Consider the following 24,557-nt stretch of genomic DNA (forward strand, 5'->3'; position numbering starts at 1 on the left):
CAGGGTGTGTCACAGACAAGGTGCTTTCTGGAAAGACAAATGGATGAGGGAGTTCAGAAAGAAATTAGCAAACAAGGACAGTATAAGACTTACTTTAAAACTTAGAAATAGTTCTGTTGTCCTAGAAATTCAAAATCTCATTTTATCCCCTCATTTTCACTAATTATAATTGCAGGCCATAAATCCATACTAGTGTCCCCCAGGGTCTCCTCCAGATATTTTGCTTCCATGTGCTGTGAGGCTATTTTCTCTGTTCAGTTTCCATCTCTCTTGTTCTCTCTAACTTCTGCTATTTGCTTTACCACTTCTCTGCTAAGCTCCAGGTCCCAGCAGACTCTCCCCCTCCAGTTCTTTATTTGCTTTAATATGCTTCTTGCCTGAAAAAAACGTTATCTGGTTTTCTCCACTTCCACTAATTTTCTTCTCTTCATCCTAAACATCACTATTTCCTGAAGCACATTAAGCCGGTTGAATATTTTACTGCCACAATACAGTCTCAGCTATGCACTTCCTTTTTCTTCTCATTCTCTTTTTCAAACGTTTCCTGCTTCAGGTATGAATTATCAGTTTAAATACATCACCACTACTGTTGACCCTGGCAAGTGAGGATATTGAAACACTTCTGCATTGCCCATGGATGCTCTGCTCTGGTCACTCAGCCATCAGTCATGAAGTCCAACCATCTTGCTCCACCAGACACTGCACACAGCTTTGGGGGCTCTCTCTGACTTCTATCAATATCCCCCGTCCCTGGAAATCCTTCAAAGATGACAACCATTTTTTGAGAGGTATCTTCTACATGTTTCCTCTGCTAAACCAGGCACAGCCTATGTTCCTAATCCCAGTACCTTTGCCACGGTGTCTGCTTTTACTTTACAGAGTGCACCATGGTTTACTTCACAGAGTAGAGGCAAGGAATACTTATCACCTGCAGAAGTGTTATGATAATTTCCGTCTGACATTTTATGCTATTAAGTGGCATAAACTATGATGAAATGTCATCATTCAAATACAGCAACAAAATGAAGCTGACTACAAACATGATCTGACTACAGAGTGTGTGGAAAACACCCCCACTTATCAGCAAACAGTAGAAAAGTAGTTGATAATTTATGTCATAGCATTCAAAGTCTCTGAAGTCATCCATTATTCATGGAAAAAGTCATCTACTTGTGTCTTAAAAAAAGACACATTAAAAAGTACAATGTTAAAAATAGATGGCATTTTATTGGAGATCATAATTATTTAAAAAGTTGGCAACAGCGCTTTTTAGTTCCTAAAATGACCTTTCAAGATGAAATGAGGAAAAAAAAAAACTTCCCTGAGGAAGAAGCTATGAAAAACCCCAGTGCATAAAGAAGGCATTTACCTTTAATTTGAATTTTAGTATATTCTCCAACAAGAACAGAGACCAGTAAAATCACATTCAGAAGTACTACTAAGTAGCAGCGTAGGTCTGCTGAATGGCAGAATTTTTAACCTTGTTGTGACCAAAATTGTCATGGTACATGTGTAATTTGGAAATGTAAATTTGCCTGGGCAGTAAATGAGAAATGCACAAATATACTGAAGAACATAAACATGAGCAGAGAGCAACCCCCGAGTACCATTTACCTGTCTCAGTGTTGCCACATATATTATCAGTAAACAGATTTGCTTTCATTTCCCTTAATCGGTGTTCACTCTTCTGCTTACTTTCCCCCTAAGCAAAAATCATGTGAAAATACTGGTAGTGTTACAATTTAAATCAACAGAAAAAGCATAATTAGAAGTGGATAAACAGTTGGCCAAAATCATGCAGGAAAGCATTTAGCAATTCTGCACTACCTTTTGAGGGACCCCTCTCTGCACTTATTTCGTATTTTTAGAGCTTTGTTGTGTGTGGTCAGTCTCTGGTGCATGTGCTGGGACCCCAAGTGTGACCTTCCATGTCATTTACTGGGCAAGATCCGAGGGTGGATTAACGAGAGAAACCACCAGCCGTGGTTTGCATACCAGGATGGTATTCAAAGGTATGACGACAACTGATTGCCTGCCCTTTGCCTTTATCCTTTTCCTGCCTAAGGCAGAGTCAGCTCCTCAGAGGTGTTGCAGAAGAGGTAGAACTCAAGGAGCATTAGAATGCACAGCAAAAGGAAGCAGTTAAGGCCAGCTCCAGGAAAATATCCTTGTTCAGAGAGGATGTTAAGAGCCTTGTTAAATCCTTTTGAGGCTGGTGGGACTGAAAAAAAAAGCTTAAATTTAAGCATATTGTTAAATGTTTTCAAGACTTAAACTATTACTGCTTTTCTGACTAGTGCTGTGCTCTTGGATGCCATTTCATTCCTTGGAGGCAGTGCAAAAAGCAGCACAAGGCTCTTGCCTCTGCAAGGAAAGGATAACTCTTTGCCCCAGTACACTTCTCTGCTGCATTAAGCAAGTTCCAGAGAAGAAACCAATATTCCACCTTTATTTACATTTATTCTCCTGTTTATATTAAACAAATCTAAATCAATGTATTAATTACATAACTACTTTCCTCTGGAGCAGTTTCCTCCTGTTTACAGCTGACTAAATGGGATCCGGGAACTTTGTAACAGAACAACTTCAAAAATGAATGAGAAGAACAGAGGTGCAATGAGCAACCACCAGCTCCAAAGGGAGCTGACTTGTAGGAAGATAAATCTGGGATACAATCAGCATGTTCACAAAATTCAGTCTCCTGCTGGATAACTTAAAGGAACTATATTGTCTAGTGAATGTCTAATATCGCTATTAACAGCAGTGATCAGGGTAGCAAACTGCAGGCAGTATAGACAATATGCAGGCAGTAGGCACAGCATGTGTGTCTACAAACAGATATTACAACAGCAGAATAATAACTTTAACCTCTGCCTTCAAAAAATACCACAAATTCCATAGGTTGTTATTCACAGGAAACATTCTGCATGAAAAAGTATAAACATGGCTTTAATGCAACAATATTGCATTGTCAGCTCTCGGTAATAGGTTTAATTTTAACACGGGAAAGCCACAAAAACAAATCAAGCTTTTTGTGTCCCTTTGCATTCTTATGGTTACAAATGAGATTTCCAGCAACTTAAATTCCAGTGTATGGTGGCTGCACATTGAATCATTAATTACCTACCTTCTGGTAGAAAAAAAAAAGAAATATTGAAACCCTAAGCTGTGGTTTGTATCTTTTTAAAGAAACCCCATCTGTTAGTTTCTGCTCCAGAACATTTAGAAATGCTTGCCTGAGGGGAAAAAACCCTAAAACTAAAAATGTCATTGCAGTAGTAGGAGATGGGGTTACTTCCCACTGTTTTAAATTCAGTGCTGCAGTTCTGACCCTCAAACCCATCATGTGCAGTGACAGGTCTGAGCTGCAATATTTAACTTACACAGGTTTGGGGAGCCAAAACTTTATGTTCCTTAACAGAGGTCAAAGCAGAGCTAAAAAAATGCCTGTAGGGAGTGGTTAGGAAAAAATGGCAGATGAAACCAGAAGGGCACTTAGGCTCTGTCCGAAAGCATGAGGCTTTGAAAGTACAAAGAAGACGTTATCATTTTAGAACAAAGAAGAAAGTTTCTCCTGCTATTTATGTTGGTGTCTGTGCCAGGGAGAGCAATGAACACTCAAGGGTCTCTGTGCTAAACACTGTGTAAGCACACAAGGAGATAGTCCCATCTTTGGAAAGTTTTCAGTCTAGGCCCTTTCCTTCTCTGCCTTTTGCACATATTAAGTTATGTCTCCTCATTTAATGGCAAAGAAGCGCTGTCAAACTAGATAAAGCAAAATGCCTGCTGTGCTTACCATCCCTTTCAGAACATATTTTATAATCCACAACAATAAAGTATAATTTATGCATTTTATCAAACTGTGCATTATTTCAATAACATCTGCAGAGATCAGATTGCAATATGTTCTGGGAGATATGGTTTGCCCTGAATTCGTAAAATGTTACATTTTTCAGTTAAATCTCCTGCCACAATTTCATCTACAGTTATGAGTAGTTTTTTATCTGTTTTGCCAGGTCTTGTTTTGAGTAGTAAGAGTTCTCAAAGACAGATGATTTGCAAAACTTTCTTCAGTGGTCTGTGAACATTGATTTAAAGCAGAACAGAATCAATTACCATAGCTCATTTATTGGATGTCTTTCTTAAAAGGACTTATGTAAAAGAGGCATCAAAAAAATGGTTCTTTCATAAGCTTTTAATTTATTTAAGTAAACCCTGCTGTGATGGAGGACTGTGCTCAAATGAAAGCTTTTCCAACTTTTCTATAGTGTGCTAAAAAGGATTTCTCACTGAAATATAGACTATCCACTGTTCTAAGAGCATTTTTTTTTTTTTCTCTCATAAGGGAAAAGCAGACACCTAAATAACAACTTGGATCAGTTCAACAGTGGATGGGTGCGTCCTTCACCCCTGTCCAAATTACTGCTGTGTCTTGGGATCCTCTCACACTTTCAGTCCCCTTCTGGGGACTATCCCCAGCTTCTCAGTGCTGCTGCTCCAGGGTTCTCCCTTCATGGATATGGACAAAATTGTCCTGTTCCAAGCTCCTGAAGCAGACTGTGGAAAGTGACTCAAGTAAATGGTTGTTAGCAAAGTGGCCAGGTAATTTCAATGAAAGAGAGATGCTGGTAGTCTGTAGTTCTGCTCAGATGAAACCATCTGGGACTGAAAGAATGCTTGGGTCAATAATTGAGGCAAGAGGGTTTTCAGCAAAACCTGTGTAGAAGCCAAAATTGCTTTCGCAATGAAAACCTGCCCAGGGCAAATAGCCCACCTCTCATTTCCTATGTAAAATCCATTGTCCTCCAACTGATCTTCCAGAGAATGATCAGAACTGAGCAGACTCATCCTTTATCTGGGGCTATTTAGCCTGAGCTGTACAGTGAATCTATAAGGATTTTCCTTCTGATAAGGCAGTCAGGGCTCTACCAGAACACTAATAGGAGTCCTGTGGCATGCTAGATTAATAATAATGTATTAAACTTATCAGTTCACTTCTGTCTCACTTCCCCCACTCCCCATCACTAACCTGACCCTGCAGCAACCATAAACCTTAGCTGAGAGACCATGTATTGTACCCACACTAGTGTGCATGGACTGAATTTGCATTAAGCATTGATCAGGAAGGATTATCTGGTAGTTTGCACTAACCACTGAGACAATTTCAGAGAAAAAAGTTGCTTATGAAAGAGGTGGTTAAGACAGCTGCTTTGCTTTATGAGTCATACACAAACAAGTATAGGACTTTCTATTGTACTGGAAAGAATTGTAAGAATCTTACAGCTAATGTTATCTTCAAGGAAACTATATCAGGAATTTTTGAACCACTAGACTGGAAATACAAACCCAAAACCTTTTCTTGCCCTTTAAGATATGTTCTACACACTTCTTTCTTTCTTTTGAATAATAAAAATCCACACATAAATATGTTTATGAAGAGGTAATTCCATCCCTCGGTTCTGAGTCCTATAAACCAAGGCAACTTCACTTTCCTTGTTACAAACATCTTAAGATCAAGTTATACAACTAGACATAGCTGAACATGTATTTGTGGTTAAGTCCATTTAAAATTATTTGGGGATAAGAAAATATATTTGGAATGTAGTGTTGGTATCCAAAAATGTAAAGTTATACTATCCCAATGGTACAAACAAAGAGAGAGTAGGAATTTATATGAGGCAGTATATTGCAACAAGGTCTCGCAGGCAGAGAGCAGGAATAGGTTAAAAGTGGAATAGTGTTAGGGGAGGCAAGGTAGAAGACGAGTTTATGAGGTGACAGCTCTATTTTGCCTAAGTTTGTCTGGAAGTGAATGGGGGAAAGAGCTCTCTTTCAAAAGGGGGCGTCAGTATTTCAAAATGTATTTGTGCTCCTAGCCAGGTTTTACCTTTCCACAGGCAAGTAGGCCAGGCTGGCTCCAGAGTGACATACCAGGAGCACCAGCTGCCTCAGAGAGAAGATCCTGTAGAAAGACCTCCTAGGAGAACATTGACATTCAAGGGAGAGAGGGAAAACTGAACAGATACAGGTATAAATGTGCATATACATACTGCCAACTGTAAATGGCCTCCGTTGTTCCTGATCCCACTCCTTTATTCCCTCCATAAAAAAAATTATGAGACCCAACTATTCATACAGCATTTCCAGAAATTTAATAGACCATATAGATTAAACTCTGAGGGCCAAGAACTGGTGTCAGATACACCCAATGAAACCCCATCTGAGAACAGAATTTGGCTCAGATTCAGCAGGCAAATGAAAGGGTTTTTTTCCACTTTCAGAAGAAACCAAAGTATGTAAAGTCTATAGGCACTAGTAGGAGAATAAATCAATTTAAGTCCATGTCACACCATTCTTTACAGTTTTGTAACAAGGTGTACTTTGTTAGATTTTAATCTGCATACATTTGAGACAGCAAAGCTCTTCAAAATCATCTTTTAATGGCATCGCAATTTATAGACAGTAACTAATTTCAAACTTCATAGCACTTGGCTTTTATGATTATTTCAAATCATTTAAATGCAAATGAATTTCCAGAGAGAGAAAACATCAAATGCCCTTGAGTGGCAACATGTAATAGAACTGCAAGCAGAAATCACAGTAGGAATTTGAAACAGTCTGATAGGGTTTGACGGGAGGTCTGTATAAAAGTGTTTGCCTAAATCCAATTTACATTTCATTTCACATTATATTCTATTTACCCATTTTGTCATTTTAATATGACTTATTTACTTAATCCTGCTCTGAAATCCAATCTAGTATCAAGAGCAAATGTGGAATTCTGGTCAGGATAGGACTTACAGCAATTTTGCATTTCAGGACAATGGTAATATAGTTTCTAAAAAAGAGCTAGCTAGCTTTTCCCCCACAGTTAATAACATTACGGCACCAGGCAGCCAAAAACATTTGTGCATGCCTTAAATAATTACACTTCTTTCAAGCTAAGCAATTGTTTGCCTACTGACAGAGTAATATTTCCTGGGAGGCATTGCTAAGCTACAGTACATACAAAATATTTGGACACAGAGTGCTAAGATCTGAACTATTCTTAATGTGAGTGCACTCAGAAAGATAAGAACTGTCCTGGAACTCCCCATTCAGCAGCGGTTACAACAAAGCACCATGGGTGGCGGTTTTTTTTCAGCCAGATGGACTTGCAGGAGGCGGGAAGAGCTGGTCCACCTCTAGTGCTTCTTGTGCTTCCGGACAAGCAGTGCAGGTAAGGACCAGCCACAGCTCGTATCTTGATACCCCCCATCCTCTGTCAGCATCCAGCCTTTCAGTTAGGCAATGCACGTCCTTTTTGTTTTACCCGAGATAAAAGAAAATAACTGTCCATGACTGCAAAGCGACCAAATGCATTCTGCCCTGCCCTATCCCAGTGCAAATTCTGCAATACAGCAGGCTAAACCATGGCATTCAGCGTTTGTAGGCGGGGAGAGATGACGATGCAGTTTGCACAGCTTGCGGGGGGATTTGGCCATGGCGTGGGCCAGATTTACACATGTGATCAAGGTATACATGTCTGTTCTGAGGAAAGGAGAACTCCAGTGGCCAGGCAGTCCCTAATTTCTCCAAATATCTGTTTTACAGGCCCAGTATTTGAATGAAAAGGCAAAAATACCTCTCAGATTCACTAATTCCGGCAAAGGCTATACACAGTATCCAGAAGAACTCCTAGTCTGCAGGAGAGGAGAATGGGGGAGCATGAGTTTGTGGTGTTGCTGGAACCTGAATTTTTTCTCATTTCCTACAGATGAACAGCCCTACTTAAGACTGCTGCTATAACAAAGTATAAAATTAAATCTCACGTGCTTTCAAAACCTGTCTTTTTAAAGATAACAGAAGACACAAATACCTTCAGATAGTTGGGGCTATTCATCATTCTGTGCCACACTTCCAGCACATAGTTTGCAGAAACCCATGAATATTTTCATTTCTTATCAGATATAAATTACTGATACAGTCAGTACAGTGTTTGTTGGCGAAAACTCCTATAGTCAAGTAAACTGAGTGATGGATTTGAAAGAAAATAAGAATAAAATATTGTGCTTGGGATAGAGAGATTACTAAAATTGTGCTATTCCAACAGTAGCCAATTTCACAATCAAGATGTCTTTGCTATTGCAAAGGCAATTTTTATATGTCTCCTGCAATAAATGTCACTCTTTTGTTTATTATCTGTTTCTTTTTCATTTATTTCATTAATTTTGTGTATATTTTCTGCAAAAATACTTCTAAGGAAGTCTATTTTTCCTCTGTTTTGAGCAATTTTTCTTTTGCAAAGACAATAGAACTGTGTAAAAATAATAATACAAGGCCTTTTATCAAAAACTTTTCAGCACTGTTCAAACAAGGATGCAGTTCATTAGACTTGAATAAGCTAACTCCTGGGATAGCTTTGGATCTACAGTTTGTCAGGTTAGATGCTGGCTATTTTATTTTTTCATTTTTCAAACTTCATGGAAAGGGTTACTCAGATAAAGACTAGTATTATTGACAAGCAGTGATCAAACAGTAGCAAACCTCTATTAAAGGTTAATCTTGAGTCTTTTTTACTTCTAGGTGCAGTTCTACCATTTACTAGTCCAGCTCCCCATTGGCTCCCAGGTCTTGGCAGCTGATCCCCCCTGTTTCATCTGTGGGGGGATGCTCAGAAACTCTGCCCTGGAAATTTCTCTTTGGAAAAAAACAGATTGAGGTCTAAGGAAACAGACCCTTCCAGAGGCTACCCACATAAAGATGGATGGCCAGGCTGCAGAAAGTTTTATTCCTGTCCCTCTGGTCTTTTCCCAGTGCTCTCTGCCCACACTTCTTCCTTTCTGTGCCTTCCAGCTACGCCCCTGGACATGCAGATTGGAGTGTCCGGCCCTGAGCAGCACAAACCCAGGGCAGTCAATACCACTTCACCTGCCAGCAGGATCCACTCCGTGGAGGGGGAGGCCCAAACACTGCAGACAAAGTCATTATTTGCTGAGATCATCAAGTCACAGTTTGCTTAGATTGGCAAAGTGCGCTTCTCTGCAAGGAGATGTCAGTCCCTTCACTGCAGGGTTATGCTGCAAAGAGGCCATAAAGGCCATGTCCTCAAAGACACCTCTGCATCCTGACCTCTGTCTCTCTGGCTGCAAATAGTTTTAGGTTTCACTCAGTTCTGCAGTGAGTGGCTTGCACAGTGGTACCACTCAGCCACTTTGGTGGAGCTGGCCCAGGTGTGTGCTGTGCACACAGCCAGGTCCTCTCACAGGCAGGTGAAGTATCTTAGGGAAGAGCTAAAAATCTACTGCCAGAAACGTTTATAACAGTAGAAAACAATCTTAAATTAAATATGTGGAACTCATGTCAAAAGCAAAATCTGTCAGGAAGCAACATAACTTCACCTTTCCTTATTTGTACCCAATACTAAATTCCCTTTTTAATTTCCCCCCTTTTGTACTACTGTTTTTTTTGTTTGTTTTTTTTTTCCCATGTAGCAGTAGAATGCTTCTGGTAACTCCTGGAAGCCCATATTTTAACTTTTATTTCCTTTTCTGTGACAGAATTAAGATTTTTCTTCCTGCAGCTGTTGATAATATTTTCTGAATTTAGATATGGCTGTTACAGGATAAAAGAAGTAATAGAAAGTTTCACTGCGAAATAGAAACTGCAAACAACCCCTAGACTTTAGGCAATACACTTCAAGCACTTACAATACACTTCCAAGCCAGGAAGCACTAGTGTTAACATAAGAGCTGTTGCTTTGCAGACATCTGATACCATTCTCCCAAACCTGCTGAGTGCACTGCTTTTTCTCCTGTGTTTGTTAAACACCCCTTTCCCCAGATGGCTTGGTATCAGCAGGTCATTTTACCCACAACATAACCACTTCGAACAAGTTCTTTATTTTTAAAGCAAATACTTCAGTGGCATTTGTACTGCAGGAAAGAAGGAAGAAAACACATCAATAGTGCAGTTGAACGATGATCTTAAAAAGCAGCATGGCTGAGAGACAGAGCTCTAGTTCTATGACTGGACAAAAACCAGATTAAATATGATGTGATAATAACAAAGGCTGAAGGAAGATGTATCATATCCAGGCCAGAACTGAACAAGTGTCCTACCTCACCGCAGTGTGAAAATAAGGGGCGGACTTCCATACAGGACATATACACAACCCATATGTACACTACATTATTTACAAAATATTCGTTAACATTTCAAGCTGACATGAAAATTATTAGGTTAACTGTTCTTCATTGCAAAGATTTCTGCAATAAGATTTCTGCAATAAAAAGATTACGGGGAACTCACAAAACAGTTATTTACCTAGAAAAAAAAAAAAAGGATATTTAAAAAATAAAGAAATATACACAAAATCTAGCTCCATGTTACTAGCTCATGAGTTACTAGACACACACAAAACTAAATATTTAGGATAAAAATTAATATTCAGTGTCTGGCAAGATATTCAACATGTTCCTCCAGTCTAATCATATTTTTAAACATGGTAGGACCTTTTTGCAGGTCAATCGCAGTTTTCAGGCAAGCTGTAATTTAAATCAGCTCCATTCTGCATCTAATGTGGATGTTTCACTGAAAAATAATTAAAAATAACACACTACTTGTAACTCCTTGTCTGTCAGGTACAGACTACTGTTGTGCATGCACAGTGCTAATCTCAGGAAAGGAAACTTGCAGAAAGGACAAGGAGGTGACAAAGTAATTGCCCACAGTGGGTGATTTGAAGAGTTGTAATAAAGAGGCGCTCCCTGCTCACACTACCTTCATCTCACCTGAACTCCTATTTGGTGACTCTCTTTCATTGCCTACATCACCCTTTAGGCTAATAATGGAAATAGATAGCTCTCCTGGCAAGCACAGACAGTATATCAGAGCTATCGACTATATCTCTACTTTTTCAGCACCAAGATGGTTCAGTTTGTTCATCAAAAGGGTTTCAGCTTCTTTAATCTCCTTTATCAGCCCTGCTTCTCTCTCAAAGCTTGCAAAGGCTCCTGCTCCTTAAATTGCTGCCTTCATCTAAGCCAATGGAGTACATATTTCCCTTTTCTACAAAATGATGTTTCAATGCCAAAGAGAAGGAGCATGAGAGAGAGAAATAATCTTGGCACTCATTCAGGTTGTTGTGAAGGAAAAGAAGGAAAAAAAACCAAGTCTGCCAATGGGGATTTCCTCTGTAATAAGCCAGATGGCATCATAGGATGCTTGGGGAGACTGTCTAATTCTCTCCAGTAGCAGAAACTGCCAAGGCCTGGCCTTTGTGGTAAAACCGGTGACTAGCTATTTTATATTCTTTCTCTTTGCTGTGCATGCTGTCCCCACCTGTCACTAATGCCTTTGTAATGCAGTTGGTGCCCGATACAAGCTCCTTCCCCTCCTTTCTCTCCCTCACTTCTGGACTCCAAATAATATTTCCTTTCCTCCTATACTAGCAACATGGATGCAACATTTGCTTTATATCCCAGTGACATCAAGTTAATTTCTTTCTTCAAGTGCAAAATGTTTCACATAATGTGGGGAAAACCAGCTGTGAAATTTCTAAAGGTCGCCATCCTGGCAAAAGACCAAAGCAGGGGTTGATGCAGGGAAATAGGGATCTGATATTCTGTAAAACACAGGCATTCAGAAGTTCAAATGGGCAACCTGTTTGAAATGCTGGCTGGGGTCACAAGGATTTTTTTTATTCTATATTTATAAATTTTATTTATATACATATATAGCTATCTGCTTCTATATATACTTTTTTTTTATCTGCAGAACTTTGGTGTTTCAGTTGTATTCTGAACTGTGCATTCAATCTCCCTGCATACCAGATGGATAGTAGAGACTTTACATTCCAAAAAGATGGAAAACCGTATAGAAATCTTCCATGGGATTGCTAGAGTGTTTTTGTTTCCTTAGAGTCAGATCCATAAGCTGTCTGCCTGCCTTAAGGGCCTGTATATCCACTGCAAGGATTAAATTATTTTTCCTCTCCAGTCCTATCATGTATTCAGCATGGAAGCAGTTAGATATTTTAAACTCACTCTTTGCTGAGAGCAAAGTAGCACTGTCCCACAACTTTCTGGAGCTGACAGAAAATTCTTCTTTCTTTTTGACATGGTTCTTTGTCTCCAAGTAGTCATCATGTGTAGATATCACTACAGCAGAGTAAAGAAATACATCCCAGGGTATCATTTCATAGAGGCAATGCAGCTGTTGATGGCTGCTGCAGCAAAGGCACTTACAAACTTTGCATGCTGGGCTGGTAAGGAAGGCACAGAGCTAATGCAGAGATGTCAGCTGTGATACAGACAGTGCTGGTTGGCAAAAACAGACTGCAAGAGTCATAAAAATAGCAACATTTATAATCTGATAACAACATGTTCACTGATATACTGTCAACTGGGATAATCTAAAGACAATTGGAAGTTATTTTCTTTATCTAGGTATAAAATAGCAGCAAACAGGCTTACAGAATTTTTCTAAGATAAAGTGTTTCATTTCTTCTTGGAAGCAGAGCCATGCAGATAGCTGTCTCATTGAGCAGCTGATGAATGTTTCAAGATATAAACATTGGTGATTTTTTCCATTTAAACAAAGATGTACCATTTCCATATTCTTGGATGAATAACAATAGTCCATATCACAGTGGGTTTGCTCTTTAAATGTATGAAAAGAAAGCCTGGGACCGTCAACCAAAAAATGATAAGCAACCTCTAGTTTCTCTTTCCAGCAGCTTTCCATGACTCTGACAGCAGAACAGAAACCAAACCTTGAAATCAAGCCCTGAACCATGGCAGGCCTGGTCCCAGCATATCCTGGCCTATCCTCCGCCTATGCTGCCTCTGAGACCGGGGACGACATTTGGCAGAAAATGTCTCTTGGCAGCACCCAGCAAAGGAAGGTTTGGCCATGGGGAAGTTAGATGGTGCCCTGTGCAGTGAAGCAGAGTGATGGGCTCCCCACCAACCAGCACAATGTCCCCTGAGGGGGAGAGCCCAATCACCCCCACCAGCTCCCTGTGTGCCCCCCATGCCCGCAGCACTGCTCTTCCCCAATCCTGCTGCATTACTGGCTGGTGGAGGCGCAGCTGTGCACTCCCCACCAGTGCCTGGGCTGGCCCTCTGCCCACAGTGTAGCAGATTACAGTTCCCAGAACTGCTCTCCAGGGCCAGGATGATCGGGAAATCAGGATTTCTTGACACTGGTCTAATGCTGGAAGAGAGACCAGCCAGCCAGAACTGATGAGGCCTAAAGATAGCTTAACATCAGCTCTTGCCTAGTGCTTTCCTCTGCTACAAAGCATTGCAGCCGAGGCATAACCCAAAATCCAAGCCAGTGTGTTTGAGGAGGGCAATAACAACAAAGCCATTTTTCTCGCCTCCCAGCTGTGTGTTGAGTGTTGTTTCGTGTTCATGACCCCATCACTATTCGGTACAGATTGCCCATCCCTGTGATCAGCATTCCCTGCTGTGGTCCCAAGGGACAGTGTAAGCTGGTGCTGCCAGCAGCCTGTGCCTGCATCTACAGAGGCTTTCTTGAGCTCCAGGTGATCCCATTTAGTGCCTTGGGAGCACATCCAAAGGCAAGAAAAAGAAATCCTTGCGCCCAACAATTTTTAAACCCAATATAGAACACACCAGACTTTGAGCGAGATGTTTATTTGAGCAAGATGTTTATTTCCATTCTTGTGAGCTTTATCCTAAAAAACAGCTCTGAATTTGCCCTCTCTCAGGCTTACTTGGGTTAGAAGTTATAGATGACAGCTGGGCAGACCAGCAAAATGATGTGTTTGTTCATTCTCATAGAGTTTTTGGTTAATTTGGCAATGAAAGGTGGAGTTTAGGATCAGGATAATAGGAATAGCTATATCACAGTAAATTAGTGGGATACTTCTGGGATATTAACAGAATCAGATGTGAATATCTGTTTTGGTTTAGGAAGGCTCTATGTTTTGCCTCCAAAAAGATCCTTTGCCAATAACAGTAAAGTTCACGGCTGTTCAATAAGATAGCACCTATTTTCTAAATATACATATATATATATATATTACTACTAATGTCCCCACACCATTGAACAGCTGTGCATCCTTCCATACTCCAGGCATTTGTGCATCCTCCTCTATTTAAAAAAAAAAAATGTTTGGGAGGCAGTGACCATTAAAAGGAGAAATCAACTCTCTGCTGTGGGAAATTTCTGTTTTGGCTACATGATTATAAAAGTAGGCTTTCAGGAAACAGGGAAACGTTGTCTCTGAGGCAACAGAAACCTGCTGTGGAACACAAGATTTTTGAAAATTATATATAAATGTATAAATGTCAAAGTCTACCCTTTGACTGTATTTTTGAACTGGGCTTGCCTGTGAAGACCTTCCATGAAAGAATATCAGTAGACCTCTGATCTTGATAGTGACTGTCAAATACCTGGGAAATGCAAAGTGTCTCCGGGAAGGCCTAATGCAGTGAGGGGAAAGAGCTCAGGTTGAAGCCACATTATCACAATTTTTAAACTGCAGTCTCACTGCTCTGACAGTGCACATAATTATAATGTGTGAACACAGTACCATGAGACCTCTTATCAATATGTTCACTATGCAAGGGTAAGCTTAGAAAACTTCAAAGCAAGTTGATAAATTTCCATATAAGTGTTGCCAGCCCATAATCAGATGGCCAGGAATTCCCAGTTGCACCAAAGATAAAAACTGATGTTAGGAATTTGTCCTTGTTTGAACCAAGCACTCCTACTGAAATCAGCAGTACCCACATGTACTGATATCAGTCCTTTGTCTGCAAAAGCTATTTTTCTGCCACTCTGTAGATTTAGGGATTTTCTTAATTTCTCTTTCAAAGAGTGAAAATGAAAAAAGAACATAAAACAAAAATTCAAAGGACTCCATTCCATTTAGATTGAAGTTGTTTCTATTTGGCAAGCCAAAACCTGCCTTTGGCCTTTATTTGGCTTTTTCAAAGTCATAGTCTACTGCTTCCTTTCCTGAAATTCATATGCAGTACCTATTGATGAGATACCACGCTCTCACTCAATTGCTTGTAAAGCAGCTCTGCAAAATATACTCCGCAATTTTTCCGAATCTGGAAACTGAACATTTGTTTAATGACTTGTTCCTACCAGGAAGAGTCCAAATCAAAACCTTACTCCCACCTCAATTTTGTTTTTTTCCTTTTCCATGACTGCCTCAGAAGTGCAGGCAGCTGCAAGCCTGAGAACACGGACATTTAATGTAACTGTATTTTTTTAAGCTGGAAAGGCTTACACCATAGGAGAGCTAATTAAAGTTACTTTGTAGTGAAAACGAATGTCATAGAAACATCCAATTTAACTGAGAAGATAGAAAAACACAAAGACAAAGCCAAAGTCTTTCTCTAAACTTCCTTTAAAGAGAAACTTACCAATAGGATTCAGAATTTTTTCTGCAGTTTTATCTAGTTCCCTTTTGACCCCCACCCCCTGCCTCTGAATTATTAAATTAAGGGCCAGAAAGCCTCCCTTTGCCAGCTTTGCTCATCTTAGTTAATTTATGTAGTTGCCACCTGAGGGTTTTTTTTATCTTTGGGGGTTTTTTATGTTTTGTTTTGTTTTTATTTTTTTTTTTCCTGGATGGAAATGTATTTCAGAAAGCCTTTCACCTTGACAGGAGGACACCTAGGAATGAAGGCTCCATCTTCATTCCCAGCAGGTTGCTGCTGATCATCCCCTGGTAGAAGTGTATGTCCTTCTCCCAGCTCCCACACCCAGGTGGGCAGAGCAGGAGCACGGTGCCAGTCAGGACTCGAGGAGTGATATGGGAATAGAAGCACAGCACAGCGCCTGCCTTGCACCACTCAGGCACAGGATGGAAATCATTTGGCCTGGCACAGCGCTGTGCAGATGAAATTGCCTCTCCTGCCTTAATCTGGGGATGAAAGTAACACCACCATGTCAGATAGCTGCTACAGCAGACCCTGTAGTTCCTATCAGCTCCATCAAGCGATTTAATTTTTACCGCTATTTACTTAGAGGCTTCACTTCTAATAATTCTGAGATAAGGATCAAAGCAAAGCAGTGGAGACTCTAGCATTCTCTCCAGCCTCTTTTCTGTACTGGCACAAAGAGGAAGAAGGTATTTCTACAAAGTCCTGACTCAAGTATAAAAATAAAATTTACATTTACCATATTTGAAGGCAGCCAAGGAAAACTGACCTCATGGTATGGACTCTAAGAAAGCTCAGGAGGGAGAAATTAAAGCAATTAGTAGTAATTACCACCAATATTATGGTACTGAATAGGACAGTGCCTAATAATGAGAGGTCACAATTACTAAAACGCCATTCTGTATGCTCATTTGTCTTCTCGGTGTTGTAGCCATTTGTGTTGTCCTTCTGCACAGCAGGATGTCCAGTGCCACACTCCTTCCCCTTTTATGAGTAGTTCACAGTAAACAAGGGTACAACATGTTCAGAGCAGCAGTTTGTGCCTTCAGAGGACTTGGAATAATACGGGTTTTTCTTTCAGTCTCTTTGTAAAGAAACTTTTCTGCATCTGAGTTTTATTGTCTTTTGTTTTATATATTACAAAGGAATGAAGCTAAAAAGGTGAGAAAAACTGCATTAATTTATATTTTCACCCAAATAAATGGAACCAGAATCAAACTTTCTGTTCTTCTTCAGGCACATAGGCTTTGCACACAATAGGGAGATTTATCAGTGGATTTTACTGATGGAGCTAATTCATAGAATGGTTTTGGCTGGAAGGGACTTTAAAGACCTAGTTGGACCTAGTTCCCACACCTCACCACAGGCATGGATGTCTTCCACTAGACCAGGTAGCTCTAAGCCCTATCCAACCTGGCCTTGAACACTCCAGGGATGAGGTATCTACCCTTGCCCTGGGGAACCTGTTCCATCACCCTCATGGTTAAAAATTTCTTCCTTCTATTGTGGCGGTGAGAGAATTTTTTTATTAGGTTTTTATAAGAAGTTTTATGTTATGGTTCAGTTCACTGTATCCCCAGTTTTGTAACAGTCCATCCCCTTTTGAATTTTCTGTATAATAAGGTGTTGTATGTCAATCATCCCACCCCTCACCTGACCTGGACCATGCCCTCTGCCCCCCCTTGCTCTGGGACAACCTGCTTATTACTTCGGGACCCCTCCCAAGATTGTGAAATCATACGGAGAGGGCTTCAGGTGGTAGGTCGCCCGGAGGGAATTCCTTTCCTCTGAGGAGGGTTGGTGAGAGGCTTGGAGGGGGACACCCCCTTGTTGCCCTCTGAATCCCCATATTCGTTGCCTTGTTGTAACCCCCCTGAACCCCTCCCCCAGTTACAAGGTGGGGGATACCCCACTCTCTCCGGCCTGCGGTTTTGGGCTAGCTGTGGTGCTCCTGCAGCCCGGCCTGAATAAACGTGTTTTAACCTGCTAAGCCGAGAGCCATCCTTTTCTACTGCCGCTGCTGTCACGACACTATTTAGTCCAGCTGCTGCTGAGAAGCCGAGCCAGCAGGTAAAGATAACCTGCGTGCCCATCCGAACTGGGAACATCTTGTAGCTGTGCAGATCTGAGCCAGCCAGGGGCCAGTGTCCGCCCGGTGCGGAGAAGGAGCACAGCCACATTCTATCTAATCTAAATCTGATCTCTGCTAATTTAAGGCCATCAGCCCTTATCCTATCACTGCATGCCCTTGTAAAAAGTCCCTCTCTGACATTTTTGTAGTCCTCCTTATTCAAGTTACTGATGGTGCCAATAAAGCTAGGACAGAAATAAACCCTTCTAGTGACCTCACAGTATAACATTGCTTGTATTACAGTAGTATCCACAGGAGAATTTTTATCAAACTAGACATCCTTATAATTTAATGCACTCATTTTGAGGACTTAAAACTTGAAACCCAGGGATTTCCTAGAGAGGTCACCTACATCACGTGCCTACTCTGACACAATTTTACAGATTCATAGTAATTCTGCAATTTGTAATGTTGGTCCAACAACAAATCAGGCCAAAGGCATTTCGTTTCTTAAATCTTCTTAATCAAAAAAAGGCATTTTGTGTCAACTCTTGTCTGCTTAATCAAAATGTTTTGTTTCAGCACAAATACAAAAGCAAACTTCAAAAAGTAACATTAAAATGATAAATTGCATTATTCTATTCCTGAAAATTCCTAACACATTATAGCAACTCTATTTAAGCCATTTTTCACAGCCAGATCTCATTCAAATCAATACTGTCTTGAAGGACATTTTGATTTCAACATCACAGCATTTTCTAAAGGACAAGTATTAAAAAAAAATGTTGTCATAGCTAAAAGTGGACATAGCATTAAAAAAACACCGCACTGAGCATAGTGCATTATGTTGTTTATAATCTAGAGACAACAACAAAATTTTTTAAAAACCTAAAAGTCCAGTAAAAGTTCCCAGGAATTGTTATCTGATATGGCGTAGACAAAAAACATATTTCTTTCCTTTGCTCTTATAGATCCATAAGTGCCAGTTCAATCACCTCCCTTCTGGAGGCTGCAGCCTTCATCAGAGGGCTGGCAAAGCAGGCTGTCAGAGCACTCTAATCTACTTCAGGAAAAATCAATTAAGATAGCTTAAGTGACTTTAACTGGGAAATTGCTGGGGACAGTAATCACCACTGCAGACAGTGATGAGTGTACGAGAATGGCAACTTCTTCCATCAACATACTTGTACCAAAGTGGGCATCTCTCCATTGGTTCAACATGTGAGCCAAAGACCTCTCAAGTCAACAAAATTTCCAGAATTAAAGAAGTAGAATTAACAAATAACCTGTATTCAATATTTGGCTAGGAAACAATACTTCTCAAAGTATTCTTTTGTCATGTTTTTATACAGACACACATACACGCACATGCGCACACACACACTCATATATATATATATATATATGTATGTATGTATATAAAATATATGTATGTATATAGTTACCCAGGCACTCCTGTGATCGAGTAAACTAGGTTGAAGGAGAATGTCATGATAAAGTCAACATTGCGTGTCTGAATCAGTACTACAGAAAACAACAAATGTCACTCCGCTGCTTCTGCCACTTCAGCACCACTTCAAAGGTCACTAATTCCTTGAGAAGCTGCCATAAATAGCCTGCATCTTATACAGAAATGTTCTGCCAAAATATTAACTCAGAGTTGCCTTATATTTTCACCTTCAGTCATCAATACTTTTGACAATCCTTTGCTAGAACATGCTTTCCATCTTAACACCTTATTAATTCCATGGCTACATCTTTCCCCATACTCCCACAGTAATTGCAGGACTCCCACTCAAGTTTCACTGACACCAAGAAGTGGAAAACATTCTTCCCAGATGGGAAACTCTCTTTGTAGTGATGTAGCTCCTGTTGAGAGAGCTGTGCTTCTGCCTATTCCTCCCCAAAAGTTAAGCTACACCAGCAAAGCTTTTTTTTTTATTAGTTTAAGATGAGTCCACACTATTGCTATCAACAGTATTAAAATGGTGGAGGGGAAAAAATTTACATGCAAACCCAGTAGTTCAATAGGAACAGAGGTTTCCCCTGTGAGACATGGCCTCGATTAAGCAGCAGCTTTGACTCTGCTTCTCTCGTACAGGCGGCCTTAATAAGAAACACAAAAAGCGTCTCCTGTGAGCATTACAACAAACAGGGCACCTTGTAGCATCGTTTGCTACATGAAACAGCCTATGCACATGAGGAAATGAATAATCTCAGGAGAGACAAGACTGGTGCTTTTGCACAAATAGCAGCTGAAGTACGTGCACAGGAGGTGCAAGTGTGTGTATATAATCAAGAAGCAGAGAGAGAGAAAGAAGAGGGGAGAAGGTACCATCTCCTCAACCCTTACTGCAGTCAGGCAGTGAGTACTGCAGATGTTGCAGCACTGGAATCCAGCTAAACTTCCCTCAGCTGCAGAAACCTCCCTCATCTGATGCCTGGAGGAACTGCTATACAAACAGAAGGGCTGTCTTCTGAACATCGCTGCTTTCTGACCTCCATGGGTAAAGATGACTTTATCATAGACAGCACAAGCTTCCAAAGATTGTGGAGGACATTTTCAAAAAACTAAAATCCTAACAAACACTGGAAAACATTACTGGGCAGCACAGTAAACACTGAGCTGGAATAAGTGAAGGGCTTTGCTTCAGGAAAAATACTGTGAGTAAAAGAAAAGTGAGAAGAAAGCAGCCATTCAGAAAGTGTATTATTAGGTGAAGACATATCTTCAGAACATAATGAAACATGTACGTGGGTTCCACATCCTGCCCCTCAGCAGAGCAAAAGTGAACCTTGTTGGTTCAGAAATATAAAGGTTTAGAAAAAAAATTAGAATTCACTGGATGAACTAGATATATAAGACCAAATAATTACACTCAAAAAAGCATTGAAGATGCTTCTTTGAAACATTTCATCGAGTCTTTTCGTGCTTGCAAAAATTTCTAGCACTAGAAATAATCTAGGGGATAAAACTCAAGACCTAAAGCCTGAAAAGTATGCTACCCAAGGGATGAATGCTGTAATTATCTAAAACCTGTTATGCTACTTAATGTGTGGCCTACATGGAATCAATAGGACTAACTCAGCAGGCAGACAGCAAAATCTGTACCTTAATTTCTTTTCTTACTTAAATTAAAAGGCTCACTTTCTGTAGGATTTTCAAGGTCCTTGTAATTTTCAGACTTACCCTTAAATTTTTCATTTTCTTCTGCTGCTGAGAAAAGTTTTGTTTTCAAATTGGCAGCTTTGTACTGTTGCCTTAATGAATGATTGCAGCAACTTGAAGGCTGCAATGAAAACAGCAGCAGTTTAGGCACAAAGAAAAATACGAGTAACAAGTAAATGTATCATGTAATTTCCACTGTCATACAGCCCCTCCCCTAATAAAGGTCCTTTTCCACACCCTTTGTCCCACAATTAATGATGTATTTTCTTCTTGTTCCCTCTTCTTCCAGTTCTGCTAAGGTTCAAGGTGCAACAATGTCACAGTGGAAATATTTGCGCTCATTTCTAAAATTTCTCGTATTAAAAATAACTTCACATGGGTCTATTTAGCATAATTTTCTATTGTTTTCTGTTCTATTTCCCCTGTTGAAAGTGGTTAAGCTACTGGAAAAATCAGTTGAACAAGTGGAAAAGGTTGAAAGCATTTCTTCAGAGCTCATTCCTGTATTCAGCTTTGGTATCTGAGTTTTGCTGACTCAGTTTTGCTGAATGAGTGGCTAACTTGAAACTTTTTAGCCAGTGATTAGTCACAGGTAAGACTTTTATACTGTTGAGTCAGCTCTCACTCACCAAGAGATTCAGAAAGTTCTGAACATTGACACCTTCTGTTCAGATCAGTCTCAATACCCCTGAGCTAGGCAGCTAAACCCTCTGTGCAATATGGTAAGCATTTTGGACCAGCATCTACAGCTCTACTGTAGATGTCAGCCAGAAGAAAAAAAAAAAAAAGTCTTAAATCTCATCTCAAGGTGTTTCTGAGAACACACATACCTTTTACTAATTTAGAGATTTTTTGTGTTTCCTTGTGATAGTTAAGGGTGGGAATGCTGTGCCCACGTATATATACGCCAGAAGAAAACTGGCCACAACTGATGACCCTAGCTAGGTGGGGAAGGGATATTGAAGACCTCTGCTCCAATTTCCGAACTCAAAAATTTTCATGTGTTGCATAAAGAAGCCTTGGAGAAGGAAACAAGCCCACCACTCCCTTTCCCCAAGCAAATGCAAGTCTTATTGGGCAAGAGAATCCTGCTGAGGCTCGCTTTGTTTCTGGTTCAATAACTGTTGAATTACTCCTTGAGCCGAGGAGATGGCGCTGGTGCTGCAGAGTTGTCCATAGATCTAATCCTCTTGGGGTGGTAGGAGCTGGAGTCCAAGGAGGAGACGATCAAGACCCTCCAGACATTGCTGACGTTTCCCCAGCTCACATAAGTGCTTCTGAGAACTCAACACAAGGCCCTGAAAATTGACTCAGAGATCATTAGGGAGCCAGCAAAGTGCCTGGTACATGGATTGATGTTTTCTGAGAACTGCTGCAAAGGAAGCAGGTGGTTGCATCTGCCAGCTGCAGTTTTTCCAGATTCTGCTTTGAAGCCAGGATGGATGTTGTTCCAATAATCAAGTATGCGGGCTGCAGAGATATATGACTGGGATGTGTCCTAACAGGAAATGATGGGCTGTGCTGCTTGTGCAGGTAGTGGGTCCCATGTCAGCTGGGCTTATAGACCATCTCATTTATTGCAGCCTCCTCTGAAGTGCAATGCAGTTAATATTGCAAATAAACCAGGGTTCTGGTCGCACAGCAAGAGGAATCTGTCCAACTGGCAGAGAGAATAAATACTTCTCCAAACAGGCAGTAATCAGTTAACATTAGTCTAAAACAAACATTGAGAAAGCACAGCACTTTAGCAATTAAAGGTCCAAATTTGCAAAATTAATTAGTGTTTCCCACAGCATAGCACTCTACTTATGAACAGCTCTATTGTAAATGCATGATGCTCTAATATGAAAAGAGAGCATTCTTATGTTAATTATCTAATTAACTAATCTGGGCACAATTAGCAGCTGAAACAGCACAGCATTACACTCTCTTCCTTCTTCCCTTCCGGATTCAAGATTGCCTTTAAATACATACTTTGGAGTGGCAGGGGACCCTGGTGACAGGGCTTGCTAAGCAGACCTTGGTGCCAGCAGAAGTTCCAGTGAGCAGGCAGTGAAACAGCAGAGGCAGTAATATCTCTGACACATAATTTAGGAGGGGTAAAGTCATCTATTTAATCTCACCCCTATAGCTAGCCAGCCCTCCAGGGAAACCATCCTTGTCATTTCACAGAAAGTCAGCACAAAATGCTCAAGAATACAGTTTTCTGTTTCTCTGTCTGTTTGGAAACCTAACACCACTTCACCAGACCCCCCTGAGAGCAGTATTTTCCGAAGGATGGATCAGTGGCTATTTTAGAGCTCTGAAAATAGAGAGTCTCTTTCATTTCTGCTTTGCTGCCAGAGTAGCTATTGACTTCACTAAAGTTTACTGTGGCATGAAGAGAATTAACGAACTGCATCCAGATCTCTGACAAAAACTTACCAGAGAGAAGAACATTTGCTGAGAGTCTAAATCAGCCTCAGAGGATGGCTTAGACAATGTCTCAAAGTCCTAAATCAGATTACATCACAATGATCCTAAACCAGGGGCAGAAATTAAGGAAGATTAATCATTTTAACATTTTCACATTTCTACGTCTCTACACCTGTATCACACGGCCTCTTCTTATGCAAGAATTTGGGTTTGTGTTCAGCAATTAAAAAGGGCAGGAAAAGGAAACATAAGCTGAGACTAACGAGTTCTAACAACTTCTATTGTACAAAATGTTGATCAATTTAAAATAGTTTGTCTTTCTTTTGGGGTGTTTTTTTCTTTTAGAGTTCTGTTTGTCTGCTAGTTTAGTATTTTCCATTAAGAAAATTTGTGTTGATCTACTGTAATGCTCCACCTCTCACACTCATTCAATGTTCTCTGACAAGGAAAGGAGTAGTAGTCACACACCTTTTCCTATGCAGTGCAAGGCTGGTTTTGAGACAATGCTATGCATTATAGAATTACAAAAAAAGTCATATTGGAAAAGAACTGGAGTAGTTAGTAGTTTAGTGGCAAGATCTGCTGCACTAAATCTGCTTACTCTGGACTTGTTCTCTTCAGTTCTGAGTATCTCCAAGGATGGAGAGTCCAGCCAATCTGCTCCACCTTTTCCTCCTCTTCCAGTGAAAAAACATTCTTGATAGCTAACTGGATTTTCCTGTCTTCCAAGCTATGTCTATTGCCTTTTGCCCTTTCACTGTGAATCTCTCATAAGAATCTGGCTTCATCTTCCCTACATCTTCCCAATAGGTAGTAGACCTATTGGGAAGATGTAGGAGACCAGGAGACCTCCCTTCAGCTGCTCCTTCTCCTGGCTAAAATAAACCATCTGCCTCAGCTTCTCCTTCCACATCACTCATTCCAGTCCCCCTCACCATCCTGGTGACCCCTCCCTTGGACTCACTCTGCGTGGTTGATAACTCTTGTGCTGAGAAAGGCAGAACTGGACTCAGTGCTCCCACTGACCTCTGCCCAGTGCCACGTCATGGGGAATGATCTGTCCTGCTAGCTGCTGACTGCACTTCTGCCCAGGCAGCTTCACAGAGATGCTCTGGGTTTGGAAGGCTGCAGCACTTTGGTGGTCAGGTTCTGAGAAACCTGAGCTAGAACAGAGGTTGGCCTGGCCTTCACAAAGCAGGGGTGTAGCAGACCAATGCCAGATGTCCCTCCTGCATAAGTTGTTACACAGTTCTGTGTAGCTCCTCAGTAGGCTGCAGACACAGGCACCCACTTCCAGCACAGGACCCAGTCCCTGCAAACAAGAGCCCAAAAATTAGATCTACATGGACCAGCAAAGACTTTGCCCAATGTCTGAGAATTCCAGACTGATCTCTGCTGCATCCCAGCATAGTTCACAGCATAACTCAAGTGAATGAATCCCACAGGGAGAGAGAATGAATCATCTCAGCAGTAGCATTGCACTGATGAAACT

Source organism: Hirundo rustica, chromosome 5 (assembly GCF_015227805.2).
Source record: "Hirundo rustica isolate bHirRus1 chromosome 5, bHirRus1.pri.v3, whole genome shotgun sequence".
NCBI classification, from domain to species: Eukaryota; Metazoa; Chordata; class Aves; order Passeriformes; family Hirundinidae; genus Hirundo; species Hirundo rustica.